Source organism: Hypanus sabinus, chromosome 7 (assembly GCF_030144855.1).
Source record: "Hypanus sabinus isolate sHypSab1 chromosome 7, sHypSab1.hap1, whole genome shotgun sequence".
Lineage (NCBI taxonomy): Eukaryota > Metazoa > Chordata > Chondrichthyes > Myliobatiformes > Dasyatidae > Hypanus > Hypanus sabinus.
The window spans coordinates 165,498,545-165,519,156 of NC_082712.1; the positions used below are offsets into that span (position 1 = coordinate 165,498,545).

Sequence of the window (20,612 nt, forward strand, 5' to 3'; positions counted from 1 at the left end):
AGACACAGATTTGTACTATCCCAAAGACTAGTCGTTCACCTGGTCATTCGACATACCACAGACGCTCTCTCAGGGGAAAAAGTGGTGTCCCTGTTTCATAGCGAGAAAGGAGACATAGCAAAGAACTCGCCGATTTAAGGTGTTAAAAGTCTGTTGCGTCACTTCTTCTGAGCTCTGTGCCCAAAGAACTCAGATCTCTGGGCACACAGACAAAGAAGCAGCTTGCTGCTTACGATCTTCCGTCTCTCACGACGCATCAGGTGGTGGCACCCACCCGCCTCTAGAGCCACGGAAAACTGGCACCCCGAAGGTGTGTAGGCCGTGTCCTTGGCATATTGAATAGTGGCCAGTCGTGAGACCCTGAGAGCGGGTCCCGTTCTGGCAATGAACCAAAGTCAGCATGTTACTCCAGGTCAGAGTCTTGGGAAATAAAGAGATATTAAAGATAGAAATAGAGCTGTTTCTGAGGTGCAAGCAAAGGAGTCACCATAGGCACCATCACCCTCCTAAGCTCCACCCAAAATTTTCCCGTAACTGCCTGCAACAAAACGAACATCAAGGTAGTATATGATTACACTTATACACATTGATAATAAATTTACTTTGAACTTTAATAAGGCAGAGGTTACAGTTCAGAATTCTGCTGTATTTCATTTTCAATGCGTGAACCTTACAGGGTCACGTGATTAGGAATGTCAATGCAAGCATAAATTTCTCCACTCGATTGAAGAAATTCTCGTTCTGTTTCTGACCCTACATTACAGACAAACATTATACAGTTTTGTCAAAGATACAAAGTAGTTTTTTTGGATTTCAAGGGACTACATGTTCCGATTATCAGGAAGAAAAGAGGAGCTGAGGCCAACAGTACCATTGTTTATTTTAATTTTATTTAGAGAGACAACATGTTAGCAGCCCTTCAGGTCCAATTACACCCATGTGACCAATTAACCTACTAATCTGTACGTCTTTGGAATGTGGGAGGAAACCTGAGCACCTGGAGGAAACCCATGCAGACAAGGAGAGAATGTGCAAACTCCTTACAGGCAGCGGCGGAACCGAACCCGGTCACTGGCACTGTATTAGCATTATGCTAACTCCTATGCTACCGTGCCACCCCAGTAAGATGGCAGTGCAGAGTCAGGGAACTGAATAGTTTGAACCTGCACCCATTTCCCTTGTTTTTCTGAAGGGAGTTTAGTGAGGAATGCTTGGTCGGACTCTTTAGTCAAGGTTATACTACAAGAGTTAATGGACATTAATCTATAATAGTCAAATGCCACCATTCATCTGTAAATCCACTTAATAAACATCTTTCTATTATGATACCAAAGGTAGGAACACCCTGCGGCCACCTGTACAACTGTTGGTTAATGCAAATATCTAATCAACCAGTCATGTAGTAGCAAGTCAATGCATAAAAACATGCAGACACGGTCAAGAGGTTCAGACCAAACAGACAAATGAGGAAGAAATATGATCAAAGTGACTGTGACCGTGGAATGATTGTTGGTGGCAGACAGGTGTGTTTGAATATCTCAGAAACTGCTGATTTCTGGGATTTTCATGCCTACACTCTCTAGAACAGGCGCTCCCAAACAGGGGTCCATGGACCCCTCGGTTAATGGTAGGGGCCCCTGACATAAAAAAGCTTGGGAACACCTGCTCTAGAGAACGGTGCAAAAAGCAAAAAAAAAAAATCCAGTGTGCAGCAGTTCTTTGGGTAAAAATGCCTTGTTAATGAGTGAGGCCAGAGGAAAATGGCCAGACAGGTTCAAGCTGACAGGAAAGAAACAGTAACCCAGATAGACGTGCGATACAACAGTGGTGTGGAGAGGAGCATCTCTGGAAGTACAATATGTTGAACCTTGAAGCAGATGACCTACAGCAACAGAAGACCACAAAAATATACTGAGTGGCCACTTTATTGGGTACAGGAGGTATGCAATAAATTTGCCACTGAGTGTACATTTACTTCACTTAATGTCATCTGAAGTTCATCATTGTTTAATGTGAGCATCTCAACTGACTGCAGATGTTAATGTAAACTTGGAAAATGATGTTTTGTTTTAAGTTTGCCATTGGTAAAATAATTGTGATAACTTGCCGAAGTTTTATTACTTACGTGTGTATGTGTGTGTATTTTGCTGAGGCCTGTACCTTGTTTAAACAATTTGGATTGTTCAACGTATGTCAAAAGTGAAGAATGTACTTCCTATAATAAAGTGCCTTTTGAAGAACAAATAGTTACATTGGAGGGCTTGGTCAATGCATTATTATTTCCTACAGCTGCTGAGAACAGCAATGGTATCACACGGTGATATCCGTACAAACATCCACAATCAATAAAACTTGATCATTAGTGGATAGTGGGTGTGTTCAGATTTTTGCACCAGGTGGCAGAAGTATGAATGATATTCTTCTGACTTTTCGACCAAACGTCTAGTTATCTTGGCAGGTAGAGACTGTCTATATGTTGTCTGAGAACAGCAACTGTAGCTAGCAAGCTTTGACTTGCCAAGGCTTCTTCTTCCCGTTTTTCAAGTAAATGAAATGTCTTGACTTTTTACTTGATAATCTGAAAGGGATGTTAACTCCTTGCAGGAACATACTTGTCGGATGTCAGCCACACCTGTCACACTGGGCCATGGCTTAATGTCACACCTGACAATTGTTTTATTCTGCAAATAGGAGGAAATCTGCAGATGCTAGAAATTCAAGCAACACACACAAGATGCTGGTGGAACGCAGCAGGCCAGGCTGCACCTATAGGGAGAAGCACTGTCGACGTTTCGGGCCGAGAACCTTCGTCAGGACTCAGGACAGTATTGTTTTATTCTTCTTGCTCAGCTGAAGTTTTAATGTGGATCATGCACTTCAGACTGGGAGTGGATTAAAATGCCTGTCAATATGAGCAAATTTAGTGAGAGCAGATCCCCTCAATTATAAGTGCCAGTCCACTCTGTCTCCTGTGAGAAGAACAAGTCAGTATTCCCCTTATTTATTACAGGATGCTCCAGTGTTCTTCTTTGAAGGTAGTCTTGAGAAAATGTACATTTTTATCCCTGCTTTGCTTGCGTAATGCCAATTTATTTGAATAATCAAAGTGTTTGCTCAAAGTACTGGTGGGGCTGATATAGTTTCCCAGTTCCTCAGCAATTAGCTTAGATTAGATTAAGTTAAGTTTATTGTCTTATAAACCAGGGTGCAATGTATTTGTCTGGCAGTACACTTCAGATGAAAGGGTTGTGCGATAGTGAAAAACTGAGCGGCCTGGGCCTATGTTCAAAGGAGACTGGTAGAGAGAATGACAAACACAAGAGATTCTGCAGATTCCGGAAATCTTGAGCAACACACACTAAAAGCTGGAGGAACTCAGCAAATCAGGCAGCATCTTTGGAGGGAAACAAATGGTTGACGTTTTAGGCTGAGATTTGATGAAGGATCTAGGCCCAAAATGTCAACTGTTTACTCCCTTCTGCCCAATTTGCTGAGTTCCTCCAGTATTTAGCATGTGTTGGAAGAAAGTATGGCTATATGACTGGAATAAAAGATTCTGATAAACTGCACAGGGTTGATATGGAGAAAATGTCGAAATCAAGCACAATTTCAGTAAAATTACCAATTTAAAATAGAGATGACAAAGTATTTCTGATCTTTCATGAATTTTGTTGTAAATATTCTACCCTGCCAAAGCTATAGAAACCATATCATAGTGTGTATTCAAAGCCAAAGATCACTTATATACCATTGGGAACTTAAGTGAACCTTCTTTACCAAGAATGGTTAAAATGTGGCACTCACAATAGTTGGAAGAAAGTAACTTTGGTACAGTTAAGAAATATGACAAATCCATGAGGGTCAAAGGAGGAAAAGAGAAAAAAATAGTAGATGTGGGTTTAGTTGTCCCATTTAGTAAGAGAATTCTGGATAGGTACATGGATGGGGTGATATGAAGGGCAATGGTCTGGGTGCAGGTCGATGGGACTAGGCAGAAAAATGGACTGAAGGGCCTGTTTCTCTGTTGTATGCACTATGGCAGAGGCTCCCAAACTGTGTCCATGGACCCCTCAGTTAATGATAGGGGTCCATGGCATAAAAAAGATTGAGAAACCCTGCTCTATGGCTTTATGACTCTACGACTGCATCTAATGACACTGCAGTTTACACTCTAGTGTGCTGTGAATTCTTTAGCTTACTGAAGTTTGAGAAGTATTATTATTGACAGAATCAGAACTCTTTCCTTCAATTCCATTTTTCTGCCTATTGCCCAAAATCTTGATTTTCCTACAAAAAACACAAGTGTGTTAAGCCAGCTGCTTGCTGTGACTGAGCACTCACGTCTTGTGTAGCCCAGCTGGGGAAGAATGTTGCTGTCACACATTTAAGTAACAATGCAGAGAGCGCCCTTCCAATCCAAGAGCAACATTTTGAGAATTCAGAGTACAGATCTGAGGTCAAGAATTATGGATGGAAGAATGTCAGAATAGGAGAAGAAATGGGCAATTAGAGCATCTTAGGTCTGCTCTGCCACTCCGTCAATTCATGGTTGATCTGATCAGCACTGAAGGAGGCCTTTTATCTCAACAGGTACACAGCCATATGATCCTCTTTCCCTTAAAGTCATAATGTAAAACAAAGCATTACAGCACATCTACTCCATGTGTTCCAGATCTTCTGCCTAGTCTAGTTTGGTGCTGAAATATTCCTATTGGAGTTAGGATCTCGAACAAGGTGTCAGGGGTGGTCTTTTAAACCTCATGGATAGGAACATTTTCTCACTGAGGCTGGTGAATTGCTGTAATCCTCTGCCTGGATATTTGTGGAGTCTAGATCATTAGGAGCAAATATGACTCCTAATTTCTTATCGTCTTATATTCCTATTTTCAGTCTTGTCTGAACCTTCATGTATTGGTGGACTTTGTCCTAGGCATGCAAGGCTAATCCCTTACCACTGTTCTACAGCCAAGATGTGTGCATGAATACTCATGCATTTTCTCACTGTCAATGAGAGGGGTAGGGTAAGGATACAGAAGGTTTTTAAAATTATTAGTCATTATAGCAATACTTCAAACTGTTTGACATTGCATTGCATAAAACTTGTAGCATCTCTTCTTTAATTTGGCCGCTTATTGGTTTCAAATGTAACTTGTTTCATGACTGTTTCAGAGACTCTCAGTGGTCACTGGGTTAGGTACACCTGTACACCTGCTTATTAATGCAAATTAATCAGCCAATTATATGGTAGCAACTCAAAGTATAAAAGTACACAGAAGTTATTAAGATGTTCATTTGTTGTCATGACCAAACACCAGAATGGGGAGGAAAGTGACTTTGAATTGTGGGATGTTTGTTGGTGCCAGATGGGGCGGTTTGAGTATCTCAGAAACTGCTGATCTCCTGTGATTTTCACACACAACAGTCTCTAGAATTTACAGAGAATGGTGCAAAAAACAAAACAAAAAAAAAACACCCAGTGAGCAGCAGATCTCTGGACAAAACACCTTGTCAGAAAGGTCAAAGCAGAATGGCCTGACTCGTTCAAGCTGACAGGAAGGCAGCAGTAACTCAAACAATCATCAGTACAGCAGGGATGAGCAGAAGAGCACCTCTAAATGCACAACATGTTGAACCTTGAAGTGTGAGGGCTGCAACAGCAGAAGACCACGAATGTACACTCAGAGGCCACTTTTTAGTAAGTACCTAATAAAGTGGCCACCAAGTATAATTCACCCTTTTTAGTGGGTCTCAGTGTTTTGTTTTGTTTCCTGGTGGAGTGGCTCGTTAATTTTCTTGCTTTTTATTTCAACAGTATTACCATCAACAGGTTAATGAAGCTCATGATAAATTGATAAGTTCAAAGGCCCAGCAGCGGATGTACTTCCTGCGGCTCTTGAGGAAATATGGTCTGCCTCAGGAATTGCTGCCGCAGTTCTACACTGCAGTCATTGAGTCTGTCCTGTGCACCTCCATCACTGTGTGGTTTGGAGCCGCCACCAAGCAGGATAGAACCAGACTACAGCGCACAGTGAGGACTGCCGAGCACATCATTGGAGCCTCCCTGCCCTCTATTGTGGACCTGTACTCTTCCAGGTTGAAGAAGAGGGCGGGGAACAAAATAAAGGACTCCTCCCATCCTGCGCACAGACTGTTTGAACTGCTTCCGTCTGGTAGGCACTTCAGATCCCTCCAGACTAAGACTAATAGGCACTGGAGAAGTTTTTTCCCTACTGCGGTCACTTTGCTGAGCAGTTAACTGCCGGTTAACTGTCGGCTAACTATTACTTGGATTGCACTACCTGTATGTATAATCTATATTTTCATTTATATTTATCATTGTTATTGTTATGAGCAGAGAGACAACATCTGCCGGAAGTAAATTCCTTGTATGTGCACAGGTACTTGGCGATTAAAGTCTGATTCTGATTCTGATTCCGGGGAGCTAGGGAATTGATAAAGGGAACTCAGGAAAGTAGGCAAATCAGTATTTGACAAAACTCGGCATGGACCAAAGCAAAACACCTCACAATGGAAGGACAATGGATGTGACATGTATAGAGTGGAATAACCAAGGTGAACCAGAAAGAGTTCTGGGTGATAATGAATTCCTAGCATGCTTAGCATGCCAAATAACATTTTCACAGCAATGAACACAGTGAGCTGAATGCCAAGTTACAAAGTGTTGGATCAGTTCATTGTAAAACACCAGGTTACAATTGTGGCCAGTGCATTGGCCAGATACACCTTGAGTAGCACGTGGAGTCAGTAAGACATGGGTTATATGCAGACCCATAATCTGACACCTGGTATGAGAAGAATGGATTACACAAGAAAGGACGGAAGAAAGAGAGGAAATTAAAAGGTTTTCACTGGATGTTTGAGAAGGGTGCATATTGCTATGAAAAGTATTTCATTTGCACGCAGCAGAGTGCCACATGGAGCAGGAATTTGCCTGCCACCCTTGTACTCTGTACTCTACCTTGAATTGGAAATAGGCAATGCCTGGATTTTAAAATTTTGATCTATATTACAAAATCCCGTCATGGTCTCATCGGCCCTGTATTTGTAAATCCGTTCAGTTCTACAGCTTTTCAAGGAAGTGCCGCAGTAGCGTAGTAGTTAGCGTGTTGCTATTACCATAGGACAATAAGACATAGGAGCAGTATTAGGCCACTCGTCCCATTGAATCTGTTCTACCATTTCATAATGGCTGATTTGTACATTGTCACGGAACTCCAGGAATTGTCAATGTTGGACTGCACTTGATGCAACCACAGCTGATCCTGGTCATCCTACACAGAGAAATGCCAGTACTTCAGCATAGTGGACTTAAGTGAAGCAGCTGTAAACCTGGGGTGAGCCAAATGCAAAAGATGCTAACACATCTGGCGCCAGCTCCATTTCTGGAGTCCACTCCAAACATGCTCAGATTCAACAGCATTTAAGTGGAAAATAGGAAAGTACATGAATGGGAAAGCAAAGACATGCTGCTTTGATTTGGAGAAGAGTGGTGGGAAGGGGCATGAAAGCCATTTGCTTTGACATCAATCTGTTGGGCTGAAAGGACTTCTCTTTGTACGGAAGTACCATGGGGAACATCATGGCCTGGTATGGAGGCACCAATGCACAGGATCGTTAGAGGCTTCTGGCGGATGTGGGCTCAGCCAGCTCTACCAAGGGTGCAAGCCTTCCCGCCATTGAAGACATCATCAAAAGCCTGTGCTTCAGGAAGGTGGCATCAAACATTAGGACCATCTCTATCCAGGACATGCCCTCTTCTCATGGCTACCATCAGGAGCCCAATGGCCCATACTCAATGTTTTAGGAAAAGTTTCTTCCCAGCTGCCATCAGATTTCTGAGTGGGATATGAGCCCATGAACACTTTCTCACTATTCCTCATTTGTACTATTTATTTATTCTAACTCATAATCATTTGTTTTGCCTGTACTGTTCTCCTGCCAAACAAATTCTGATCCTTTGATAGAATTTCTATGTAAAAACTAAATGCCCCTACCAGCTTTTCCTCATTCCTGAGTTCTTATTTTCTTTCTATTGATCATCCAGGAGACAGAACCATGAATATTCTCTTACTTGTTTTTAAAGCTCTCAATGGTTTGGGACCAGAGTACATCACAGAATGTCTTTCATTTTATAATCCTTCCCGAGCTCTGAGCTTTTCTTCTGTTCGTCTCTTAAATTCAGACAATCTCTCCCAAAAGAAAATTGACAGATCAACTTCTTTTTAGCTACGTTCGTAAACTGTGAAACTCAATACTATAAGGGATGCAGACTCAGTTGGCACTTCTAAGTGCCAGCTCAAAACCTGTTTTTTAACCTTGCTTTTAACTAACATCTTTTCATCTTTATTTTTATGTTTGCACTTTATCCCATTATAAAGAACCTTGAACTACATCGTCTGTATGAAAAGTGCTCTATAAATGTTATTATCATTATCATTCTATTAAACCTTGATGGACTGATGAGTAATTAATTGATGGATGAAATATGAGATCTTAATCCTTCTTGGTTGGTCAGGGTAATTTCTGCTGTACTTCATCAGTACGTTCTCATGAGTGGCTTTTAACCTGATTCAATCTATGAATGACAGTCATGGGAAAAATATAAATTTGGAACTGTAAATGTATTTTCTTTCAGGGCAGGAATGGGGAATTTGCCCTGAAGATTCGAAATGCTCAGCAAATGCACTGGGGGATCAAAGTGTGTCATTCAGAATAGATATTGACATTTTCAGTCTCCCATTGTCCCAACAAATCTGTTTTATACATACATAGTTAGCGTAGCTAAAACACTGGAGGAACTTAGCAGGTCAGGCAATATCTATGGAGAGGAATAAACAGTTGACATTTCAGGATCAGACCCTTCATCAGATCAGACAGGAAGGGGTCAGAAGCCAGAACCCCACCTTCTTATCCTGGCTTCTGCCCTCTTCCTTTCCAGTCTTGACAAAGAGTCTCAGCCCAAAATGTTACCTCTCTATTCCTTTCCATAGATGCTGCTTCATCTGCCGAGTTCCTCCAATATCTTGTGTGCGTTGCTCAAGATTTCCAGCATCTGCAGAATCTCTTATGTCTATGAATTGCTAAAACTTTCCCAACTATTACATTTGCAAAGTGTCATCCTAAAAGAATTAGGAAGAAATAAATATTAAAGAATAAATATTAGCTGTATTTGTCACAGGTAAATTGAAACAAAACATACAATTAAATGTGTCATTTGCTTCAAATCAAATCAGCGAGAATGGTGATAGGGCCAGCCCACAAGTCTCACCACAGTTCTGTGACTAACATACCGCAGCATGCCGACAGCTCATTGACCCTAATTCTCGTTGTACATCTTTGAAATGTGGGAGGAAACTGGAGCAGCTGGAGGAAACCCTTGTGCTCAGGGAGAGCATCCAAACTACTTGCAGGCAGTGGCAGGAATCAAACACCAACCAGTGTTCTCTGGCACTGCAAAGCAATTGCACTACCTGCTATGCAATGTATTCTATATAATGCATTATATTATTCAGTTTAGTTCAACAAACCATTAGAATTGAATGCTGGTATCTACACTTGCTTCCCCAGCTTTCAATGCTCAGTACACTTCTATGTTTTCTGCGTGTAAATTTGGCTTATTTCTATCCCAGGGCTCATTCTGCCAGCATCAACCTTAACTAAATTGGGCCTGATCTAACATTGACTTTTTCTGTAACCTCATTAATCGTGAATCAAATGAAGTAGTAATTTGCAGCCCACGGTGTTCTTTTGTGACTGCGTAACTTGAACGGCCAAACTTGGGCAAAAATCTTAGGGATATATATTTATATATATATCTAGGGTGCCTAAGTGTTTTGCACATACTATATCTGTCAACGTGGAGCAGAGAGCAAATTTGTAAATCTGTGGGGAACAAAGGATGTTGGGAATGTCGAGTGTAGAGTGCTTTGGGAGTGGTGGCAGAGGAGTGCCAGGGGCAGAGGGTGTAGGCACATCCAGCCCTGAAACACCAGGCAAGGTCTTTGATTCCAAACAATTGGTTTATTGATCATCACAGAATGTCTCTCTGGTGCTTCCCATTCCCTCTCCTCTCCCTTCCCCTTTTCCCAAGCATGATTCCCCTCTCCCTTTCATCATCCCACTCTCAGTCCACAATAGAGACTGATATCAGGTTTATCATTACTCACATATGTCATGAAATACGTTTTTTGTGGCAGCAGTACGGTGCAGTACATAAAATCGCTCGAGTACTTTGCAAAAGTCTTTGGCACCCTATATATATATATAAACACCCAGGACTTTTTGCACAGTACTGTTTAAGTCTAATAAATGCTTTGCGAGGATAGTTAGGACCCAAGCGTTGAAGAACCCAAGGCTGGAATCGAGACACCATATGAGGCAGGGTTCTTAACTAGATGTCAAATGAACTGACGATTGAGCACTGAACCTCCATTCTGGTGCTCTTTAAATATTAAAATCCTGCTGTCAAAACCTGGCCGCCAATTAGCAGGGCGGGCCTGAGTCTTTAAAGGGGCTGCATCAGCTATTCATATTCTGCAGAATCAATAGACAATAGACAATAGGTGCAGAAGTAGACCATTCAGCCCTTCAAGCCTGCACTGCCATTCTGAGATCATGGCTGATCATCTACTATCAATACCCAGTTCCTGCTTTGTCCCCATATCCCTTGATTCCCCGACCCATAAGATACCTATCTAGTTCCTTCTTGAAAGCATCCAGAGAATTGGCCTCCACTGCCTTCTGAGGCAGTGCACTCCAGACCCCCACAACTCTCTGGGAGAAGAAGTTTTTCCTTAACTCTGTCCTAAATGACCTACCCCTTATTCTCAAACCATGCCCTCTGGTACTGGACTCTCCCAGCAGCTGGAACGTATTTCCTGCCTCTATCTTGTCCAATCCCTTAATAATCTTATATGTTCCAATCAGAATCGGAGCGTCTAAACCCTGGAAGCTGGCACAGTTGGGTGCACGTCGTAACAGTTGCAGGACAACATGAGAAGTCCCTTGCTCTGCTTTGATTGAGGCTGAGGATTCAGACAAGAAGAAAACTGAGCACTTGCTCAATGCCTGACCCAAAGGATAGTATCTCTGGGAGGGCAGCACAGCCTCATTTCTGCACAGGAGCACCATTCTGAGTCCTACCAACTGCCTTGATTCCAAATATTCTGATGTTGAGGTAGAAGTGCTACCAATGGAGTGGAAGTAAAAAAAAGTGTCTTCTCCTGTTTCAGAATTGTGTGCAACATAATACACATGTGTTTGAAACTAATCTTTGTGTGTTGACTTGGAAATTATTTAGCCAGAGGGTGGTGAATCTATGGAATTCATTGCTACAGACAGCTGTGGAGGCCAAGTCATTGGGCATATTTAAAGCAGAGGTTGATATGTTCTTGATTAGTAAAGACTAATGTAACTAATGTAACTAAAGGTTACATGGAGAAGGCAGGAGAGTACAGTTGTTGCTGACTTCATTAAAACCCTTGTGGATGAGTGTGTGCTTATGAAAACTTACTGTGCATTCCCGATCATAAGCCATGGATGAACAAGGAGGTTTGTTGCCTGATGAGGGCTAGATCTAGCTCCATTTAAGTTTGATAAACCAGGTCTGTACAAGAAAACCAGGTATGACTTGTGGAGGCCTAGCTCAAGAGTGAAGAAACAATTTTGAGCAAGGTTGGAGGCGATACCTGATGCACGGCAACTCTGGCAGGGTTTGCAGGACATTACTTCATACAAACCGAAACCCAACATCATGGATGGCAGTGATGCTTCAATACCAGATGAGTTCGATGCCTTTTATGCACTCTTTGAAAGGGAGAAAATAAGTATAGATCTGACGATCCCTGCTGCATCCGGTGACCCTGAGATCTCTGTCTTGGAGGCCAATGTCAGGCTGTCTTTCAGGGGGATTAACCCTTGCAACGTGACAGGCCCTGATGGAGTTCCTGGTAAGGTTCTAAAAACTTGTGCCAACCAACTGACAAAGTACCTAAGGACATTGTCAACCTCTCACTGCAATGGTCAGAAGTTCCAAACTGCTTCAAAGAGGCAACAGTTATACCAGTCCTTAAGAAGAGTAGTGTGAGCTGCCTTAACAACTATCATCCAAGCTAGTGGAGTGGTGTCACAGCAACAACCTTGCACTCAATGTCGGTAAGATGAAATAGCTGATTGTGGACATAGGAAGAGTAAGATGAGGGAACTCGAACCAATCCTCATAGAAGTGGAGAGAGTTCTAGGTGTTCTTGTACATCAGTCAATGAAAGCAAGCATGCAGGTACAGCAGGCAGTGAAGAAAGCTAATGGCATGCTGGCCTTTATAACAAGAGGAATTGAGTATAGGAGTAAAGAGGTCCTTCTGCAGCTGTACAGGGCCCCGGTGAGACCCCACCTGGAGTATTGTGTGCAGTTTTGGTCTCCAAATTTGAGGAAGGACGTTCTTGCTATTGAGTAAGTGCAGTGTTGGTTCACAAGGTTAATTCCTGGAATGGCTGGACTGTCATATGTTGAAAGATTGGAATGACTGGGCTTGTATACACTGGAATTTAGAAGGATGAGAGGAGAACTGATTGAAACATATAAGATTATTAAGGGATTGGACACACCGGAGGCAGGAAGCTTGTTCCCGCTGATGGGTGAGTCCAGAACTAGAAGCCACAGTTTAAGAATAAGGGGTAGGCTATTTAGAACAGAGATGCGGAAAAACTTTTTCACGCAGAGAGTGGTGGATATGTGGAATGCTCTGCCCCAGAAGGCAGTGGAGGCCAAGTCTCTGGATGCATTCAAGAGAGAGTTAGATAGAGCTCTTAAAGATAACGGGGTCAAGGGATATGGGGAGAGGGCAGGAACGGGGTACTGATCGTGTATGATCAGCCATGATCACATGAATGGCGGTGCTGGCTAGAAGGGCCGAATGGCCCACTCCTGCACCTACTGTCTATTTATAAATTGAACAACTTCAAGTTTCTGGGTGTCTAGATCTCCGAGGATCTAACCTGGTCCCAACACATCAAAGCAGCTATAAAGATGGCAAGACAGTGGCTATATTTCATCAGGACTTCGAAAAAATTTAGGTTTGTCACCTAAAACATTCAAAAACTTCTATAGGTGCATTGTGGAGAGCATTCTGACAGGCTGCATCACTGTCTGGTATAGGGTGAGGGTGGGGTTGCTACTGCACAGGACTGAAAGAAGCTGCAGAAAGTTGAAAAAATTTGTCAGTTCCATCTAGGGCACTAGCCTCCCTTGTATCCAAGACACCTTCGAGGAGCGGTGCCTCAGAAAGGTGGCATTCATCATTAAGGACCCCCATCACCCAGGACATGCCTTCTTCTCATTGCTACCATCAGGAAGGAGGTACAGAAGTCTAAAGGCACACATACAGAGATTCAGGGACAGCTTTTTCCTCTCTGCCATACAATTCCTAAATGGACATTGAACCCATAAACACTACCTAACTATTTAATATATTATTACTGTTTTACATTATTTTAATCTATTTAATATATATATACACTGTAATTTATTTACTTATTTATTTTCTTTCTATATTATTACACATTGCATTGTACTGCTGCTGCTAAGTTAACAAATTTCACAACACATGCCAGTGATAATAAACCTGATTCTGAATGGAGTTGAGAGGGAAAATAAATCAGCCATGAAGGAATGTAGGAGCAGAGTCGATGGGCCAAACAGCCTAATTCTGCTCGTTTGTCTTAGTGTCATGTGGTGTTACAGAGTGGATAATTAGATGACACCATCACTTTAGCATCAGTTGCTCTATTTTCTACTAAGCGGTGGCTTCTTAAGCCAATCTTCAAACAGTTTCATGAACTGTGTTTCTCAAAAGCTAGCAATGCTGCCCACCATTGCTGGATTACCGCTCTGAAAGAGCTGTCCAATGAGGAACGCTCCTCCGGTCCTTTCTTATAGTCAACAACATTTCTCCAAGTGGTTGCTGAAGTTGTTGTCTTCAGAATCAGACTCAGAATCAGGTTCATTATCGCTGACATATGTCATGAAACTTGATGTTTTGTGCAGCAGTACAGTGCGATATATAAAAGATAACTAGAAGTTACAATATGAAATATTTTAACAAAATAAGTAGTGCAAATAGAGAGCAAAAATTGAGGTGGTGTTCATGGGCTCATGTTTAATTCAAAAGTTCGATGGAAGAAGGGAAGAAGGCATTGATTGTGGATCTTCAGACTCTGTACCTCCTTCATGATGGTAGCAACGAGAAGAAGGAATATCCTAGATGGTGAGGGCCCTTAATGATGGATGCTGCATCCTTGAATTACTACGTTTTGAAGGTGTCCTTGATAGTGGGGAGGCTTGTACCTTAGATGGAGCTGGCTGATCCTACAACCTTCTGCAGCCTCTTGTGATCCTTGGCGTTGGATCTTCCATAGCAGTTTGTGATGCAACCAGTAGGAATGTTCTCCATGGTACATCTGCGGAAATTTGCTGGTCTTTGGTGACATATCAATACTTTGGTGGGATACATGTTGCTATGTTGCTAAGTATCATGATTAAAAGAGTGTAATTCCAGGAAGTTAGATGAGGCAAAGATGCATAACAAACATAAATATCAAACAAGAAAAGATCTGCAGACGCTGGAGATCCGAGCAGCGCACACAAAATGCTGGAGGAACTCAGCAGCCAAGCAGCATCGGTAGAAAAAAGTACAGTCAACGTTTTGGCCCCTTCTCCATTTCCCATCGTCTTGTCCCTCTCTCATGTTATCTCCTTGCCTGTCCTTCACCTCCTTCTGGTGCTCCTTCCCGTCCCCCCTTTTCTTTCTTCCATGGCCTTCTGTCCCTTTCACCAATCAACTTCCTAGCTCTCTGCTTCACCCCCCCCCTCCAAATTTCACTTATCACCTGGCGTTTCCCTCTCCCCTACCCCCCTTCAAATCTACTCCTTAGCTTTTTCCTCCCGTCTTGCCAAAGGGTTTCAGCCCAAAATGTTGACTGTACATTTTTCCATAGATGCTGCCTGGCCTGCTGAGTTCCTCCAGCATTTTGTGTGTATTGCACAAACATAAATGTTACTGTGCTGTGAACATAGAGAACTTGACCACAAATTCTTTAGTGGTCCGTGCTTGTATGTAGCAGAAGCAGCCTTGGGCTGTTGAATAGCAAGTAACAGTAGTAGCTCAAATTGCCAGAGAATGACTACCTCCAATTAGAGAGAGGAGGTAGATATTTACTTTACATATTCAATGGAATTTCCATCACCGAGATCCCAGTCTACAAAATTTTGGGGAATGTCACTGACCAAAGCCTCAAATGAATCTGCTGCATAAGACCTATGGGTTTAAGATCCAGTCAACCCTGCAGCCTATACTTCATATCCCAATTCCCAAAGTCTCTCCTCCTTCTACAAGCCACAAATCAACATAAGCATAGAATTTCCTCCACTTGGGGTAAGTATATAACATCTTCCAAATCAGCAACATCTTCTGCTGGGGCTCAACTGTGTGTAGCGTGTCAGAGTTTGGGGTTCAACTCCAGCATCCACTGTAAGAAAGTTTGTATGTTCCTTCCCATGTGTGCATGGGTTTCCTGCAGCTGCTCCGATTTCCCCCCCATAGTCCAAGACGTACTAGTTAGTAGGTTAATTGGTCATCGTAAATTGTCCCGTGATTAGGCTAGGGTTAAATCAGTGGGTTGCTGGGTTGCTGGGTGGCATGGCCAGTAGGATCTGAGGGACCTATTCCACTTTGTACTTCTAAATAAATAAATGAGCTTGACAATGTCCAGGACAAAGCAGTCTACTCAGCTGTCACTCTATTCTTCCCCCCAATCCTCTACCACCACACATAGAGCATATCACTTGCAAAAGTGATTACTTCTCTAAATTACTCTGGGAGTCCTTCCCAGATCATGACCTTTATCACCAAGGAGAGCCACATGGGAACACTGCCACCTGCAGGCTCCCTTGCAACCTGCAGACCATGTCACCATTTCTTCACCACTGGGCCTGATTCATGGAATCTCTTGACAAATTGTCTCACCAGACAAGTGACAGGTGGCTCATGAAACTCAAGGGTTATTAGGGAAAGACATTCTTCGAGATATCCACTTCTCAAAAATGCATTAAAAAATATATGCAGACAATATTGGCAAGACAAAAAAGAATTCAATGGAAAAGAAAAGTCATATCTTTTGAAGGTCTGACATCGCATCAGTGGGTCTTATTAATCAATATATTGCCACTGGCCTTCAGAAGAGATTTCAGTGAAGGGTTATCCCACCTGTCTCAGGAGGTAATTGTAATTGGCAATCTCTCCTTTGCAAGTGGAACGAATAACTATGATGATTAATTGATGGGAAATAAATTCCCTGCTGACTTCTCTGTTAGATGTTTAGAGTAAGTACAGTCTAGTTACTAAAGTCTTACTTGCCAATCAAGGAGAAAAAATGGCTATTGTCTAGCTATTCCATTGGGTAAATAAAACAACTTGCAATATATCAACAAATGCTGATGAAACCGCAGATACCCAACCACAACACAAACACTAACACAGCATATCCTTGAGTGATTCACATCTTGCCTAACTTCCTACTATGCCCAAAGATAGTGTCAACATTTTAGATGTATCTGCAGTTTACCATAATAGCAACATCACCTTGGTGGATGTTTTAAAAGTTTTTTTTCCAAGTTGTTAAAAATATCTCATCGTTGGACAAAATTAGATGGGAAGTTGCGGTCAATTTATTTATTAACATGAGATGCTCTAAGAAAGCTTTTCAATATTTTTGCACTGCTATAGCAAGTCTATCAACAGAATTCATCATACTACTCAACTCCTATTGATAAGTCTTGGACTCCAATTGGTTGTTCTCCGAATCCAGTGCCTGGTTGTTTAAGTAACATCCATGGGGCAAAAGGAATTGTTGGCATTTTTCTGTTGAGACCCTACATTAGGACTTGGGTGAAGAGGGGAGATAGTAAGTATAAAGAGGAGTGTGGAGGGTTGCGGGTCGGTGATGAGTACCAGGCCAATGTGATACAATGCACCAAATGCTGGACGAATTCAGTAGGTCAGGTAGAGGGAAATAGACAGTCAACATTTTGGGTAATGACACCTTGTATGGACTAGACTGTTTATTTGTGTGTTGCTCCAGATTCCAGCATCCACACTGTCTTGTGTTGCTTGTTGATGATAGGTGGACCAAAGATGGGTGAGGGAACAGCAGAAGGAGCCAGATGATGGAGGACAGTGACAAAGGTAGGTTGGTGATAGGTGAAAGCAGGCAGGGTGAAAAAGCAGTAGATGGAGCGATCTAGGGGAGTGGAGATTAAAGGTGGAGACAGAAACAGGAACAGAGAAGTTACAAGAGCTGGAATCTGTTAGTAAAGAAGAAGGTAATGGCAAACTTTAGTAGGGGTGAAATAAAGGTCAAATGGCACCAAGTGGGAGAGGAGATCTGATGGGTAGAAGGTTTATGGGGCCAAAAATGGAAGAGGGACAAAAAGGGTAATGGGAACTATGTGTTGAGTATGGGAAGGGAATAAAAATGGGAAGTCTAGAGATACACTGGAAGAAGAGAAGGGGGACATTGAGATAGGGATTCCCTGAAATCAGAAAATTCTTTCCATCGTGTTGTTAATTATGCAGATGGAATACAAATATCATCATCAATGTACAATATCCCCACACGAGTGGTCCATGTTTTTGAGGATCTCACTTCAAACCAGTCTTGTTGGAAACCAGGCACCAAATCATTGCTGACTCATTCACTGAAGCATTTGAAAGCATGGATCTTACAGTCATATGGTCATAACATCACAAGATCTAGGAGCAGATGTAGACCCATTGAGTCTGCTTCACCATTCAATCATGAGCGGATCCAATTCTTCCAGTCATCCCCAGTCCCCTGCTTTCACCCCCTACCATCTGATGCCCTGGCTAACCAAGAACCTGTCTATCTTTGCCTTAAATACACCCAATGACTTGGCCTTCACAGCCGCTTGTGACAACAAATTCCACAGATTTACCACCCCCTGACTAAAGTAATTTCTCCGCACCTCAGTTCTAAAGGATGTCCTTCAATCCTGAAGTCGTCCCCTCTTGTCCTAGAATCCCCTACCATGGGAAATAACTTTGCCATATCTAATCTGTTTAGGCCTTTTAACATTCTGAATGTTTCTATGAGATCCCCCCTCATTCTCCTGAACTGCAGGGAATACAGCCCAAGAGCTGCTAGACATTCCTCATACAATAACCCTTTCATTCCTGGAATCACTCTCGTGAATCTTCTCTGAACTCTCTCCAATGTCAGTATATCCTTTTTAAAGCAAGGAGCCCAAAACTGCACACAATACTCCAAGTGTGGTCTCATGAGTGCTTTATAGAGCCTCAACATCACATCCCTGCTCTTACATTCTATAGCTCTAGAAATGAATGCCAACGTTCCATTAACCTTCTTCATAATGGACTCATCCTGGAGGTTAATCTTAAGGGTATCTTGCACAAGGACTCCTAAGTCCCTTTACATCTCTGCATTTTGAATTCTCTCCCCATCTAAATAATAGTCTGCCTGTTTATTTCTTCCACCAAAGTGTATGACCATACACTTTCCAATATTGTATTTCATTTGCCACTTATTTTCCCATTCCCTTAAACTATCTAAGTCTCTCTGCAGGCTTTCTGTTTCCTCAACACTAGCCGCTTCTCCAACTATCTTTGTATCATTGGCAAATTTGGCCACAAATCCATTAATACCATAGTCCAAATCATTGGCATACATAGTAAAAAGCAATTGCCTACATAATCAATGCCTCTCATCATCTTATACACATCTATCAAGTCATATCTCATGCTCTGTCGCTCCAAGGAGAAAAAGCCAAGTACACTCAATCTATTTTCAAAAGGCATGCTCTCCAGTCCAGGCTAAATCTCCTCTGCATTATTTCTATGGTATCCACATCCTTCCTGTAGTGAGGTGACCAGAACTGAACACAATACTCCAAGTGGTGTCTAACCAAGGTCTTATATAGCTGTAACATTACCTCCTGGCTCTTGGTCAATCTCATGGTTGATGAATGTCAAGACACCATACGCTTTCTCAACAACACTGTTAACTTATGCAACAGCTTTGTGTGTCCTATGGATATGGACCCCAAGATCTCTCTGATCCTCCACATTGCCAAGAATCTTACCATTAGTATTAAATTCTGCCTTCAAATTTGAAATTTCAAAATGAACCATACTTCATACTTCATACTTTTCTTTGTTGAACTTTATCTGCCTCTTCTCATCCCAGTTCTGCATCCTATCAATGTAACGCTGTACCATCTGACGTTCCTCCAGACTATCCACAGCACCCACAACCTTTGTGTCATCAACAAACTTACTAACCTACTCTTCTTCTTCTTCATCAGGTCATTTATAAAAATCACAAACAGGAGGAGCCCCAGAACATATCCCTGCAGAACACCACAGGTCTCTGACGTTCATGCAGAATACAAACCATCTACAACCACCCTTTGCATTCTGTGGGCAAGCCAATTCTGGATCCACAATGTAAGGTCTCCTTGGATCCCATGCCTCCTCAGTTTCTGAATGAGCCTTGCATGGGGAACCTTATCAAATGCCTCTCTGAAATCCATATAGACTACATCCACTGCTCTATCTTCATCAATGTGTTTTGTTACATCCTCAAATAATTCAATCAGGCTCATAAGGCACAACCTACCCCTGACAAAGCCATGCTGACTATCCCTAAACAGATTATATCTCTCTAAATGCTCCTAAATCCTTCCTCTCAAGATCTTCTTCAAAAACTTGCCTACCACTGAAGTATCTCTCGTTTCGTGGGCAGACATACATTCACGGTTAGGAGAACAGGAAGACATTAAGGTTGAATTGAAGCCTACAGCAGCATGGAGGTGAACTCTCAAAGATGAGGAAAGGATAGAGCCAGGAAATTCAGTTAGATTTGTACACTAGTTTCCTTGGAGTGGGAACTTAATGTTTCCTCCCTCCATCATATATTTTCCTCAGTAACTGCTCTTTCTCCATGTTCTTTGCTTCTCCATTGCTCTACCTTTCAAAAGTTACACCATTTCCACATTTCTGGTCCTTCTGGAGCTTAAATAAAGATAAAGATTAGCTTTATTTGTCACATGTACGTCAAAGCATTGACACACACTGAAATGTGTCATTCTGTGTCAAATTCCAACAGTCCAAGGATTTGGCTGAGGCAGCCCACAAGTGTCACCACACTTCCAGCGCCAACATAGCATGGCCACAACTCACTAATCCTAACTGTACATCTTTGGTATGTGGGAGGAAACTGGAGCCTCTGGAGGAAACCCTCATGGTCAGGGGGAGAACATATAAAATCCTTACAGACAGTGGGAGGAATTGAACCCCAATTGATGACCGCTGGCGCTGTGAAGCGATTGCACTAACTGCCTAGCTACTGTCTTACCCCTGGATCTGAAACCTGGAATGAAGCAGAGAATGCCGGAAAATCTCAACAAGTTGGTCAGTTACTGTGGAAAGGGAAACAGTCAAGGTGATCTGCATTCAAAGCTAGAAAGGTAGCTCACAGACATTTTTCTCAAGGACAATT

The 20,612-nt window shown here is 42.3% G+C and overlaps 1 long non-coding RNA gene across 2 annotated transcripts in view; it reads left to right on the forward strand.

Moving 5' to 3' along the window:
- The window catches only part of LOC132397370 (uncharacterized), a 65,867-nt gene extending 57,454 nt beyond the window's left edge, over positions 1-8,413 (forward strand). For both annotated transcript variants that reach the window (XR_009513348.1, XR_009513347.1), the window contains 2 exons: positions 2,692-5,695; positions 5,813-8,413. This is a non-coding gene — a long non-coding RNA (uncharacterized LOC132397370). The remainder of the gene's footprint in view (positions 1-2,691; positions 5,696-5,812) is intronic.
- The last annotated feature ends 12,199 nt before the right edge of the window (positions 8,414-20,612 follow it).